Genomic DNA, 14102 nt, shown 5'->3' on the forward strand with positions numbered 1-14102 from the left:
CACAACACTTCTTTTTTTCCTCTCAGTAGTCCCTGTTTATATTCCTTAGTAGCTCAGCAATATCTTCTTCCTCACCTAGGGCTTAAGTTAATGACATTAATTGCAAAAGTTCTATGAAGCAGGGAAAACAACTGTACTACTTTAAGATTAAAAATTAAGGTCAGGGGCTTCCCTGGTGGCTCAGTGGTTGAGAGTCTGCCTGCCGATGCAGGGGACACGGGTTCGTGCCCTGGTCCAGGAAGATCCCACATGCCGCAGAGCGGCTGGGCCCGTGAGCCATGGCCACTGAGCCTGCACGTCCGGAGCCTGCACTCCGCAACGGGAGAGGCCACAACAGTGAGAGGCCCGCGTACCGCAAAAAAAAAAAGAAAAAAACTAAGGTCATAGGCATACCTTATGGTCAACTGAGAACGGAATTTGTTTTCTCACCTCCAGAATCAAAACTGTCAACCACACCATACTTCCCATCTCACTGTTATCCACTCCTAGAGAAGAAGTATTGAGCAGCTCCAGAGACCCTTTCTCAAAACTGAATCTCATCAACTTCTACAGAAGTCCAGACTGCCTGAACTTTAGACTCATAGTGGCTCTAGAAAACACATTTGCTGGGCAGGAGGTGCCAAATGCCTAATGCTTACCTAGCTCTGAGAACCATTTCTCAGAAAAGGAGAGCCATGAGGTTGAACCTATACCCAGAGGTTGTAAAGCTCATCTTCTGGGAAATTGGTTTAAGGTTCTTGCAAGAAGCGATCTTTTCTTTGTGGAAAAAAGTTGACAGAATTTATTCCTAAATTCAGAAACAGAACAAAACCTGTGAATGCTCATGTCAACTCTGTTTAATAACCGAGCTGACAGGCAGAGAGCTTCTAAAAGTCACATTTTAGGGGCCACAGAGTTTAGTAAAATTAGTCCTAGGCTGAAAATTGGAAGTCCAAGGTTCTAGTACTAGCTAAGTTACTAACAAACTTTCTGATGTGACCTTGGATGTGCTGCTTAATCTTCTCTGGGCTTCATTTTCTTCTTTTGTAAAACAGTATTAGTAATTCCAGAGATGGTACAGTTAAGCAAAATTATATGTTAAAACTTCTGCAGAAGGACACTCTTAGAGCAGTGATCTCAAAACTGATTATGAACATCTGTCAGTGAATACTTTGAGCATGAACCCACATTTAATCAATTCACATTAAATATTAAGCTTGATTTTTATAGAAAAAACTTAAAATTTCAACATTCCCTCCCTATACACCACTGGATCATCTTCCATATCCCTTGGAGTACATACATTCCCATTTTGGGGTACCACGTCTCTAAAAAGCCCAGAAACTTCTATGACAGTGATAAAATACAATTACTTTGGGGATGAGTTGTTATCATATAAATGTCTGTCACAATGAAGAAACTTAAAACCATCTCAATTCTGGGGTAGAAATTAGAGTAAGTGCCCAAATTAAAGCAGGCTAAGTTGCTATGACTGTGCCCTAGGTCTTAAGTATAGGAGTCACTCTAGAATCTCTTCCATCACCAAAGAATACAACCTTATTTTATAATCTGAAGTAGGGACCATATCTGACCTAAACTTAAATTACCTTCTTCACTCTTTAATGCACTCCATTCCCAACAAATCCACTGTTTTTACCTTGATCAATTTCCATGTAAAATCCAGTCCAGAGCAAACCAATCTGAGCTTGGAAGAGCTGATGAGCTCACTGCCCCAGGTAGCTGGGGGAGTTTAATTAGATTAGCTCTACTGCCTGTACTCTAAAAATAACCATAACCCCTGCCAAAGTGAAAGTTAAAGAGTAAACTATTGGGGGATGGGGAAAAAAGACCCAGGTGTCATTTTAATTTCTACCTAAGAAATTCCAGTGACCTGGATTTCTCCTGTCTTAATAAGAAAAAGGCCTTAAATTTTAAACTAAATACATGACAAAATATTAACTAAAAATCAAGCAGAGGGGGAGTTAAAACAGGATATAAGAGTACTTTGTGGAAGAAGCACCAAACACCTCGTTTAAAACCAATGGGGCTGCTTCCTTACCCTAATATTGATGAAAGATTTATACAAGAAACCAGGTATACTAGAACAAGAGGACATCCAAATTTAAAAAAAAAAACTCGACTTGGACATTGTACAATATACAAAAGTTAGCTAACTCAAAATGGATCAGAGACCTAAATGTAAAAGCTAAAACAATACAACTTCCAGAAGAAAAACAAAATAGATAATCTTTGTGACATCAGGTTAGGCAAACATTTCTTTTTTTTTGGCCACAACATGAGGCATGTGGGATCTTCAGTCCCCTGACCAGGAAACGAACATGCGCCCCCTGCATTGGAAGTACAGAATCTTAACCACTGGACAGCCAGGGAAGTCCCCTAGGCATATTTCTTAAGATAGAATGCCAAAAAGCACAAACCATGAAAGAAACAATTAATTAACTGGACATATCAAAATTAAAAAGCTAGTCTTCAAGAGACACTTAAAAAAACAAAAAGACGAGCAATGAACTAGAAGAAAATATCTGCAAAAGACATACTTGACAGCAATTGGAATATATTTAAAATCTCTCACAACTAAATAACTATCACTTGAAAAAGATGATCAACATTATTAGTCATTAGGAAAATACAAATTAAAACCACAATGAGAATCCTCTACACACCTATTATAAGTTAAAATTTTTAAAATAATAATAATGAAAGTTTACTTTATCAAGTGCTAACAAGGAGTAGAGCAACTAATGTCTCACACACTGCTCAGAGAAAGGTAAAATGGTAGTCAGTCACTTTGGAAAACAGTTCGGCAGTTTTTTTTTTTTAAATAAAGTTAAACATACACTTACCATACAATCCAGGAATCCTACCAAGGTATGTACTCAAGAAAAATGAAACTATATATCCACCTAAAAATCTAAATGTAAATGTTTTAGTGGCTTTACTTAGATCCATCAAAAACTAAAAACAGGGCTTCCCTGGTGGCGCAGTGGTTGAGAATCCGCTTGCCGATGCAGAGGGCACAGGTTCGTGCCCCGGTCCGGGAAGATCCGTGAGCCATGGCCGCTGAGCCTGCGCGTCCGGAGCCTGTGCTCCGCAACGGGAGACGCCAGAACAGCGGGAGGCCCGCGTACCGCCAAAAAAACAAAAAACAAACAAACAAAAAAACTAAAAACAAGTGGTTCTCAGCCAGGTCATGGATAAAAAAAATTGTGGTCCATCACACAATGAACTACTGACATATACAGCAACATGAATGGATCTCAAATGTGTTATGTTAAGTGAAAGAAGCAAGACTCAAACAGCTACACACAGTATGACTCCATTTGTAGGACATTCCAGAAAAGATAAACTATAGGGACAGAGAGCAAATCAGTCATTGCTGGGATTTGGTGAAAAGGAACTAACTACAAACAGTCATGAGAAAACTTTCTGGAATGATGAAAATGTTCTATGCCTTCATCACAGTGGTGTTACATGACTATGCATTTGTCAGAATCCATAGAATGGGTGAGTGAAACAAAAGGTAAATTCTACTGTATGTAAATTATCAATCAATCAATCAATCTGGCCAGAAAAGAGAATGAGAGAGTGGGGGGCAGGGAGAGAATCATGCAAAGTGTTAAATGACAGATACAACCCAACAATTAAAAATACTAGATTCTCAAGCCTGTGATTATTAATAGAAGTTAGCAAACACTGGTCATTAGGCCACAATAAACGAAAGCAAAATGTCCCGTCTTCTTGCTTGAAAATTAAAATGTGGAAGAATTTTTGCTGCAAACAAAGCTGCCTTATCAGAACCACATTAAAGGCAAGATGAATCCTGAACTCATAAAAAGTCTTCAACCTTACTGTCTAGGTAACAACTAAGAATATCAGAAGCTTAAAGTAGTCCAAAGTAGTTCTAACGGTTGTACTATTAATTTGTATACATATGCTTTTTATTTTTATTTTAAAAATTCCTCTCAAGCTCATTTTAACTCCTTTGGACTCTAGGGTCTATGGAAACTGGTCTGATAACTCTACCTTACCTCAGGTTCAATGGAAACATCAACTTGTAAATAATATTACTGTCCTTGATCCTGAACTCATGCTCAGTGAGTTCCCTTGCGTTACATAATCTCAGCATTCTCTTGGATCAGTCCAGCTGGGTCAGTCCGGCTGTCTCATTTGGCATGTCTCATTCTGCAACTGAAGTGCCCAACTCTCTTACACAGACACCCATGTTTAAATGAGACAAGGTTTCAGAATTTCTTCTTAAACTGAAAGGTGATGGTAGAAAGAACCTCAATTATTAGTAAGACATATCTGAGAGCCACACAATCCCTGGTTCCTCTTGGGAGGACAGATGTCCCACACCACTCATGACTGAACAGCAGCTGTTCAGGGTTGATCTCCATCCAAAGTACAAATTTGCTTTTCAGTCTTAGGTCCCACAGTCCATCTGGAATCAACCAGTCCTATTTTCTCCATCTCCAGTTTCTGCTTTTAAGCTGATATGGCTCAATTTAAATTTATTCTCCTTACCTTACTGTTTTTCTACTTCACAATAAACACTTCTCCAAGCCAACTTTCCCAACTCCTGCTGCCAGCCCCACTCTAATAGTACAGTGTTTATTAATCAGACAGAGAACTTCAGACACTGAATTCAAAGGATGACCCCAAGGAAGCTGAAACTCATACTATATAAACATGTTTACAGGTGGGCAGGCCTTTAGTTCTACACTGTCTCCTCTGGTAAATGGGACAGAAGAGCAGAAACTATAAACCTTCCTGGATCAGGGAAATTAATCTCTATTCCTATCTTGCAGAAGATGTAACAGCACTGGGTAACCCAACTGTATAGCAGCTCTAGCCTCCCTTTTTACTCTAAATTATAGGCCTCTGGCACCACCCAGTGGCCCATTTGTACTGAGACATGCTAGTAATGCAACAATGTACAAAACAATACAGGATCTACAAATATAAATAAGGCAGTCATAATACCTTTTGTAGCCAATAAGCAATTAGGAAAAACAGGTATACAACTATGATATGAGACACAAGTGTCAGTACCATTAAAAAAAAATAGGAATTTCCTAGCAGTCCAGTGGTTTAGGACTCAGCTCTTTCACTACCACGGCCCCAGGTTCAATCCCTAGTCAGGGAGCTAAGATACTGCAAGCCGAGTGGCGTAGCCAAAAAAGGAAAAAAAAAAAGAAAAAAGAAACTGAATGTTGTTGTAGTTCAACAGAGTAAAGGATTATGTTTAGTCATGGAGAAAGGAAAAGCTTCCATGGAGAAATTAGCTTTTAAACTGGACTTTGAAGGAAGGAGAGGATTTCAATGGGTAGAACTGAGGAAGCTACTCCATCAGGATCACCATGAGAAAAGACATGGAAGATGAAAAACCTGATTATATTCAACAAAATACATGGGTACTCTGGCTTGGCTAGATGCTGGGGTATAGTTCATTAGTTAAGAAGTACAGTAGAAGGTGTGTGGGTGTGTGGGTGTCATCAGGAAAATTTTGTTAAGGATAATAAGACGGAATGTACTGTACAGTTGCCAAAGTTAAGAAGCAATGAGACCCTGTCTTAGGCTGATGACAGAGGAAATTAAAAGGAACGGGGTCAACGTGTGAAACACTGTAGAGGCAGAATTGATAGAATTTGGCTCAATGAGCAGTAACAAAGCTCAAAAAATAAAAAAGACAAGTTTGAGTGCCCAGAGGAAATCATGTGCCATAAACGAGAGACTGGCATGTGGGGGAAGATAGGAATTTGACTTTGATTACGTTTAAAATCCAAGTTGACATGTCAGGAAAGTAAATGGAAAATCAATGTATGTCTGAAACCTGAGAAATAAATTAGGGCCAGAGATACAGGCTTGAGAATTATTTGTACAGATAAGCTTCAAAATCAAATCCCTTGTAAGTTATACGTCACTAAAAAAACAAAACAAATAAATTAAGGACTCGAAAAAGGAAAAAAAATCTTGGGGAATACCTACCCTTTGAAAAAAGAAAGAAGAGGGAGAGAAATGCTCAGGGAAGTTGAAAGAGTAACAGTTTTAAATGACTTGGAAGTCAAGAGATGAAAAGGTTTCAAGAAACTGGGGATGGTTCTTGTTTCAAATTCTACAGAGTACAGAAAGGTGCAAACTGAGAAAAGGCTGTAAGACTCAGAACTGCTTTTCCATGGAATCACCTCAGGAATTGAGTGAGAATGCTGGTTTTCTCCCTATTCAAGTATCATAAAATAAAAGGATTTGGCTATCTCTTCAGTTAAGTCCATTAAAATTATTTCCATAAAAAACTTATTAGGCTACCAATTAATCATAACCTGAGACCCATGTTTAAACAATTCAAAAATGTGTTCATATTGTCATTTGGACAGACCTTTCGTACTTTAAATACATACACTTTTATAGGAAGTACTGATGGACTTCCCTGGTGGCACAGTGGTTAAGAATCCGCCTGCCAATGCAGGGAACACGGGTTTGAGCCCTGGCCAGGAAGATCCCACATGCCACAACTAAGCCCGTGCGCCCAACTACTGAGCCCGTATGCCACAACTACTGAAGCCTGCGTGCCTAGAGCCCATGCTCTGCAACAAGAGAAGCCACCGCAATGAGAAGCCTGTGCACCACAACAAAGAGTAGCCCCTGCTCGCCACAACTAGAGAAAGCCCACGTGCAGCAACGAACACTCAACACAGCCAAAAATAAACAATAAATTAATTAATTTTTTAAAATGTACTGAACTCTACCTTTCAGCTCAATTTGCTTCATCACTTGGCATTGAAGAGCCCTGGTTTTTAAAGACAGCATATGGTATAATAGAAAGAAAAGGGCTTTGGTGTCCGTCAGACCTCAATTTGAATTCTACTTCAACCATCTATCCTTGAGTTTGTTTCTTCTTTTGTAAAATGGGACAATATCATTACCCTGAAGGAGCTGGTTTAGAGGATTAAACACAACATTTGCAACTGGCTGGCTGTATGTGTAGACATTTATATTATTTTTCTAGCTTCTCATCTCTGATTCCAGACTGCATTTCCTAGAGAAGCTTGGGCTTCTTCACCACTCAATGATCCTCCAAACATTGTACACAAATCAACACACAGTTCCAAGTCTATGAAATTTGCTTACCTACTCACACTGGCCTTTTAAAGAATTCAGAGAACTCTGTTAATAATACCTTCTTTTGAGAACATTCGTGTTCTATGAACTGGGGTAAAGCAACATACACAGGGGCCCACAGCATAAGTCTCTTTAAGTGTTCTCCCTTTCTAAGGTTCAGAAGATAGCCAAGATGAGAACTTCAAAGCAATCATCACAAATAATGATGAAGAAGGTAAGAAGTCCTACATCAACTATACTACAAACAAGGAACTCTGTTCCTTGTTTCATCCTTGGATGAATGCCTTCTCTCCCTGTTGGTAATACCAAATGCCCTGTGTTTATAGTTTATTGGCTTTAATTCTACTAACAGTATTTCAGAGTATGTTGGGAATGCACTAAGTGCTATCTCTAGCAAAAGAGCTAAGGAATGTTTTATAATAACATTTAAGCACATTCATCTCAATTTAAATCATTTTAAGGAAAACCCATTTCTTAGGAAATTTCATTGTGTTTCCACTATGAAATGATTTATACTTACATCAGAATCCAGTCCCCATTACCAGTTTTTGCCATTCACATTTCAAATTTTTCTTAAATTGTCTGAAAGGACACTACAGAGATGAAAGGGCACAACTTATGATAAAACAATAAAGAGAGGCTAAAAACATCACGAAGTGCCCTCCTATCTGCATGAGACTAGAGGACAGAGTATAATGTGGGTCCTAACTAAGGTTAAAAACATACCTGATAATGTGGCAATGCTTAAAGTGCACCAGAGGAATATAGCCTCTTGGCTACCACTAGAGGTAAATCCTATAATAGCTTTCCAGATGGCTAACAACAACAACAAAAAAAGACATGTGAGGCAAGCATGGATGCTTCACATTAGAACTTGCCCAGACCTCCTTAAATAGTATCCTCAGAGGATAAGAGCAAATATCTAACCTCTCAGATACAATGACTAAAATTTTTGCAATAGCCCAATCCATTTAGACACACTACATTTCATTAATAATATGCCATCTTTGTCAAATTAATCATTCACCATGCCCTATTTGCAAACTCAGGGCAGCCTTAATTCATTAGTTTATCTTTGGCATGCACATTCCTTGGGTTAAGGCAGTACTTGAGAAACTGGGCTTCTGGCCCAGAAACTACGTCCTGTAGAGGCAGAGATAAAGACTGCTATAAAGAAGTGACCAATTCATAAAATGTATCACACTCTAATTTTTAAATACCTTTCAAGGACTTTCTTCTCACTCCAGGAATAACTGAATCAGTAAACAAGAACAGGTAGCCCCTTTTTCTGACCAATTTTAACAGTGATGAAGTTTCTTGGGTATACTCACAAAAATGAAAGATGAAAAGTTTTCAATATTACTGTAAAGCTAATCTAAAATCACCAGCATTTGGCTCTGAAACTAAGATATACATAGTCACTACTTCCATGATTGTTGCTGACTCAATTCTTTCAGTTGCCTGGGTTCCAAATGGCTGAGGGTAAATAATAGATTACCTTGGCACACTGATAATCTGCTTTAAAACAAAAAAACTAATTCAATCTTAAAAACTAACTCTAACACCAATGTGATGCAATAAAAAGCTCTGTTTGGATAACTCTGTCTTTTATAACCTGGACACTTCCTAGACATGTTTAGAATAACTTTTCTACAGCAGAAATAATCCAGAAATAAATCTATCTACTGAAAACAAAGGTCAACCTGTCACTTCATGATTTTTAAAGACTCACCTGATAGAATACAGGACCTAGACCATGAAACTGAAGATCTCAGTCTCCCACAACAGGGAATACTTCTATAGAATGTCTTCTACTGGAGTCCTGTTTGCTTTTGAAATGCCAGTATTGTTTTAAACTGGCAACAAAAAGACATTTCTTTTAGCTTGCTCTGAAAACAAGCTTCTGTCTTAGATTGACCCTAGTCAAAACTAAGGATCATAGCACTGAGACTGATTCTTATACATTTAACAGGCTGCTGAATAAAATGCCCTGTCAGGTTGGTGGTGGGAACTAAGGTCATAAGCATACCTAGCCTCCCACGGTAGGAAATACTTCTTAGTAAGGTGCAACAATTCTTATGCAACACCCTAAAATATAAAGTATCTTCAGAAATATAAGAATTTTACAGTTGTGGTGTACAGACTAAAAATATTGATTCACTGTATACACAGGTGTCACCTGGAGCATAAAATGTGAAGCCCTTCTTGGGAGTGGTGATGGTGGGAGTGGGTTCTTACCCAGCACATACAGTAAAAAGGAGCAGTCAAAGTTATGCCTCTTTCAACATACTGGCTTTTCTCCTCCCAAACCCACTCCCGCCCTGCTGAACACAGAACTCTAGACCTCATAAATAACACAAATAATAAAATGCACCTCACTACCCTCCACCCCAAGAGTTTTTACCTTTGAATAGAGAGAATTTAGACCCTAGATGGTGGTAATGAAAGTTGGTCAACTCTAAGTTGATCACTGGCCTGAATGAATACAGTTGCTTTCACAGCAATGTTATCAACACTTTCTTTTCATGTGCCCTTACCTCCCTCAAAAAGATGTGAAAGAAAAACCAACAAGAGGTTAAAAACTTTTTATCTGTGCTGTCTTATTATTAAGATGGTCCAGCTGGAGAGATGAAATAAAAAACTCTGCATTCCTAACTCCCTAGCCCAAATTTACTTCAGAAAGAAAGGAGACCTTTTCATGGTCTAGTTCTTTGATGAGCTATTGATGAGGACCACTGCATAGCCCAACAGCTTGGAAAAAAATGTATTCCTTCCATGGCAAAAAGGAAAAGGCATAAGAGGCAGCTGGAGCTAAGGTGGTGAACAACACTGAAGATGGAAGGAAAGGAACTACAATACTTAGGTCAACTCTGATTAGGTGAGCTAAACAGAGACCAAGAGGCAGGAGCAAAGAACAAAGGAAACTTATTGATGTTTAATTTAAGAATGCATTTACAAATACACATACATCAACATCTAATATTCCTGCTGTCCTCTAATCTTGAACTCCCACCAGACTAAACTGAATCATGTTCAGAAGACAACCCTAGGTGGGCACCTACAAAGAACACATCTAAGCTGACCAATTAAAAATGAATCTGAAGGGCTTCCCTGGTGGCGCAGTGTTTAAGAAGATCCCTGGTCCGGGAAGACCCCAAATCCCACGGAGTAACTAAGCTTGTGCGCCACAACTACTGAAGCCCGCGCACCTAGAGCCCATACTCCGCAACAAGAGAAGCCACTGCAATGAGAAGCCCGTGCACCACAACAAAGAGTAGCCCCTGCCCGCCACAACTAAAGAAAGCCCGCACATAGCGACAAAGACCCAACGCAGCCAAAAATAAAAATTAATCAATTAATTTTTAAAAAATGAATCTTAAAAATTAACCAGAAAAACGTGTTCAAAAGCAAAATACCAATAAGAGTAAACTAACGTATAACTTATTCAAAGCTATATCAATGATGTGCAAAGAAAAGAGAAAATATTTTTTTTAGTGTCCATCTTCGGCTAGGCATAATGTAAGACCTTTATATAAGCTTCCTCATACAATACTGACAATGACCCTAGGACATAAGCAGTATTATCCCACTTTTACAGATGTGGAAAGTAAGACCCAGAAAAGTTTAAGTAACTTGCCCAAGGTCACATGGCTAATAAATCTTAGTACAGTATTTAAACCCAGACCTACCCAGTTCTAAAGACTGTATTTTCCCCTTTTTATCTTATTGATACACATACATACTGTCAATAATAATCTTATTCTAGTTCATAATGAGCAATTTCTAATCAGAACACCGTGTGGAATAAAACTCACCAATGTCACACTCAACCTCTTCCTACTACAAATCATAAAGATATTAAGAATCAGCCAGGCCTACCTTCCAGAGCCACTCAGCTCTTCCGTCACAGCCTAGGAAACTCAACCACAGCACTATTCTCTGCTACCAGAAATCCAACACCCTTACAAAAATTACGTTAACAAGTATGTCCTAACTCCCTCTGTGGCACTGGCCCATGCTGCTGAATGCACAGGATGATTCCTCTGCTAACCAAGAATTCTTCAAACCAGATATAAAAGAGCACCACTACTTTTTTTTTTTTACCCAAAATTTATCACTGTGTCCTGAAAAGTTGGAATTCTGAGGTGGATTGGACTCAGTCACCAACCAAAGGCAGCAACACTCATCACTCACTAGCTTTTAGTTAAAAGCAGCTAAATATTCTCCATAGCAAGAAATGACAATCTAAAGTCCTGAGAGGCAAAGAGACTTGATTTGACAAAAAGCTAAACAGCACTCATGCAAACTAGTTCCCAGCTTTTTAACAGTGTAAGAAACATGATCCGCACAAAGGCAAAACACAAGGCAAATGAATAAAGAAAGAGGGAGATACATTCACTTCTAGGCTTAACTGTAGTCATGTGAAGATATACAGCAATAGTTTAGGACAGAAAGTCAAGAGGCGCAGAGCCAATAAAACTTGTAAAAGTAATTTAACCAGAGCTGGAACAAAGCCAAGAACAATACCCGACTCTTTGGGAAACTGTGGTAGGAATTTTATGACTAGTGGTCAGCACTTGAGCACCAGGGTAGGGTCTGTCTTGCACTCAGGAATTTAAATGCCTTCAACTCCTACTCACCTTTCCTCCTTTATCACTGAAGTAGGGCCAGGCTGAGCTCCTGAGAAAAATAGGTCTGTAGATTCACTGAAGGACTGAGAAAAGTTAAAGTTTAAATGGCAAAGGTGTCTCTTCTACTAAACATAATAAAAAATATTTATGAATACATGTTAGTATTTTTTAGACCTCCTCAGAACTATTTAGAATCACCGTAATTTATCTAATTCTGACTACTGAACAAGTAACTTACACTGTTACAGAAATTAAAGGAACCAGGCAAGTAATCTCCCGACTCCACTAAAACGTATAAGTCATTTAAAAGGAAAACCTGAATCTTTTCAACGCTAACCCCTAAACAAACCTCTCAACAAGAAGCCACAGAGCAGGGGGGAAATCCCGGAGAGAATGTGATAGCGCTAATGCCGGTTTGTTTACAGAGACTCCAGCAACAATCATATGAGTCAGAAACTCAAGCCACCAGATGCTTTCCAACTAACAGGGACCAAAAGGGACCGTTCTACGGTGTCCTGAAAGATTTAGGGGTGAGGGGAGGCAGGCTACGAGAATTACATTACAAAAGGTACAGGAACAGACAGCAACAACTGACTGCGGGGTAATCTTGGACCTCGGCCTTCCGTGCAAGGTGCTGGGCCCGAGAACTCGGGATGGGGGAGGGGGCACACTGCGCGGTGGTCCTGAGGTGACGGGGAAACGCAGAGGAAGCCGCGTCCCCCACTCTCAAGGGGGGAAACCGCACACAAATGGGTCACCCGAGAAGGCAAGACGTCCCTGTAGATTGCGGGACAGGCTCCTGGGGGCAACCCTGGGGCTGACCTGAGGGAAAGGCAGCCAATCCTCCCGGCGGTGACTCAGATCAGGGGAAGAAGCCCTGAGCCCTGGGAGCTTGGGAAAGGAGTCAAACCTATCTTGAAGAGGAGTGGGCCAGGGGAGAGGGGGGCAGGCCAAGCCGGAACGAGACACGGACCGGGTAGGTCAAGGGGGGGGTGTCCGGCTGGGGCAGTTACAAGCACAGGAGCCGGCGAGGCTCAGCAGCCCGCTTCCTGTCTTGGGTCATCCTTCTGCCAGAGGCTGCTCCGACTGTTCCACGCCCAGCCGCCCCGTCCACTGCCGCCACCACCGCCGCCGCCATCTTACACTGGCCAGCGGCCGCCACCACCACCGCCTCCGCTCTCTGCGCTTGCGCCTGCGCCGCCACGCTTTCCGGCCCCGTTTACGACGATGTGCTGGAGAAGACTGGGGGAAGAGCGGTCGCGCGAGCTCTCCGCTCCCAACCCTCCTCGAAGGACGCATAGGGGGCGGGGCTTAAGACCAACGGAAAACGGAGCGAGGGGCGCGTGCGCAGTACTGAGGAGGCAAAGAAGTTGTTTTCGCAGTGTTTCGGGCGGCTGGCTTTGATGCTGAAAAGAAATACGAATTAGACGTCTCCCGGAATTGTGGTGGAAATCAGCTTCATTTATAACAGGCTGGCAGGCAACCTCCTGGGCGACCTCCATTTTTGCCTTCTTTTTTTATACTGAGGACAAGCAGTTCTCTCCAGAAGATTTCTTCTGAAAACCCCACTTAACCTTGTTAAGTGGTTTCTATACCCACGAGAGCCATTTACCCTCGAGACCTCCATTTTCCCATTTTTGAATAAGGGATTCAGAAGCCTGAGGTGCAGCTAAGCTGTTCAGGAGGTTCTTTCTCTGAAGGGGGGTAGTGTGTTGAAGTTGCCCAAGAATTGGACGGGGTATGTACACTCTGCCTCGTTCTGACACCTGAAGGAAGAGTGCAGAAGGCCCCTGAAAAGGTTACTCCCAGCTGCCAGGCCAGGGGGGTTCTAACTAGTAGGCCAGGGTGAAAGGCTCCTCGTCACCTCCTCTACCGCTACCATCCTATTGTAAGTCATTATATATTACCTAGACTATTGCAGTAGACGCCTAGCTGGTTTGTGTACTTCCATTATTGCCCTGCTAGTTGAATAAAGGCAGCCAGAGTGACGTTTTAAAAATGTAAGCCAGGTCATATTATTGCCCGCTCAAAACCTCCAAAAGCTTCCCATCACACAATAAAAATCAAAATGATCAAAAGGGCCTCCAAGGAAGGCCCTACATGATGTGGCACCTATTTCTCTGATTTCATTTTCTCCCATACTACCTAGCTCTGCGCTAGCCCTTTTGGCCTTCTTCTTGTCACCCCAACCAAAGCATGGACAGCCCCAGGGCTTTTGCACTTGTTCCCTCTTCTTGAAATGTTCAACTACCATATCTTTACTAGACTTGTTCTGTCCACTTAATCAGATATCTTCCCAAATGCTACTTCCTCAGAGACACAGCTCAACTATTCCAACTAAAATTGTACAGT

The 14102-nt window shown here is 40.9% G+C and overlaps 1 protein-coding gene across 14 annotated transcripts in view; it reads right to left on the bottom strand.

Annotated features, from left to right (window-relative positions):
* Positions 1-13044, bottom strand: part of DCAF8 (DDB1 and CUL4 associated factor 8) — a 44173-nt gene extending 31129 nt beyond the window's left edge. The window contains exons 1-3 of one of the 14 annotated variants that reach the window (XM_067039429.1): positions 12894-13033; positions 11760-11833; positions 639-787 (exon numbers count right to left, since the gene is read on the bottom strand). The gene's annotated coding sequence lies outside the window, so the exon portion shown is untranslated. Of the gene's footprint in view, positions 1-638; positions 788-4028; positions 4255-10998; positions 11054-11759; positions 11834-12572 lie in introns of those variants that run through there. The other 13 variants (XM_067039416.1, XM_067039413.1, XM_067039444.1 and 10 more) reach the window with 13 other exon arrangements.
* Between the last annotated feature and the right edge of the window lie 1058 nt (positions 13045-14102).

Source organism: Kogia breviceps, chromosome 1, assembly GCF_026419965.1.
Source record: "Kogia breviceps isolate mKogBre1 chromosome 1, mKogBre1 haplotype 1, whole genome shotgun sequence".
NCBI lineage: Eukaryota > Metazoa > Chordata > Mammalia > Artiodactyla > Physeteridae > Kogia > Kogia breviceps.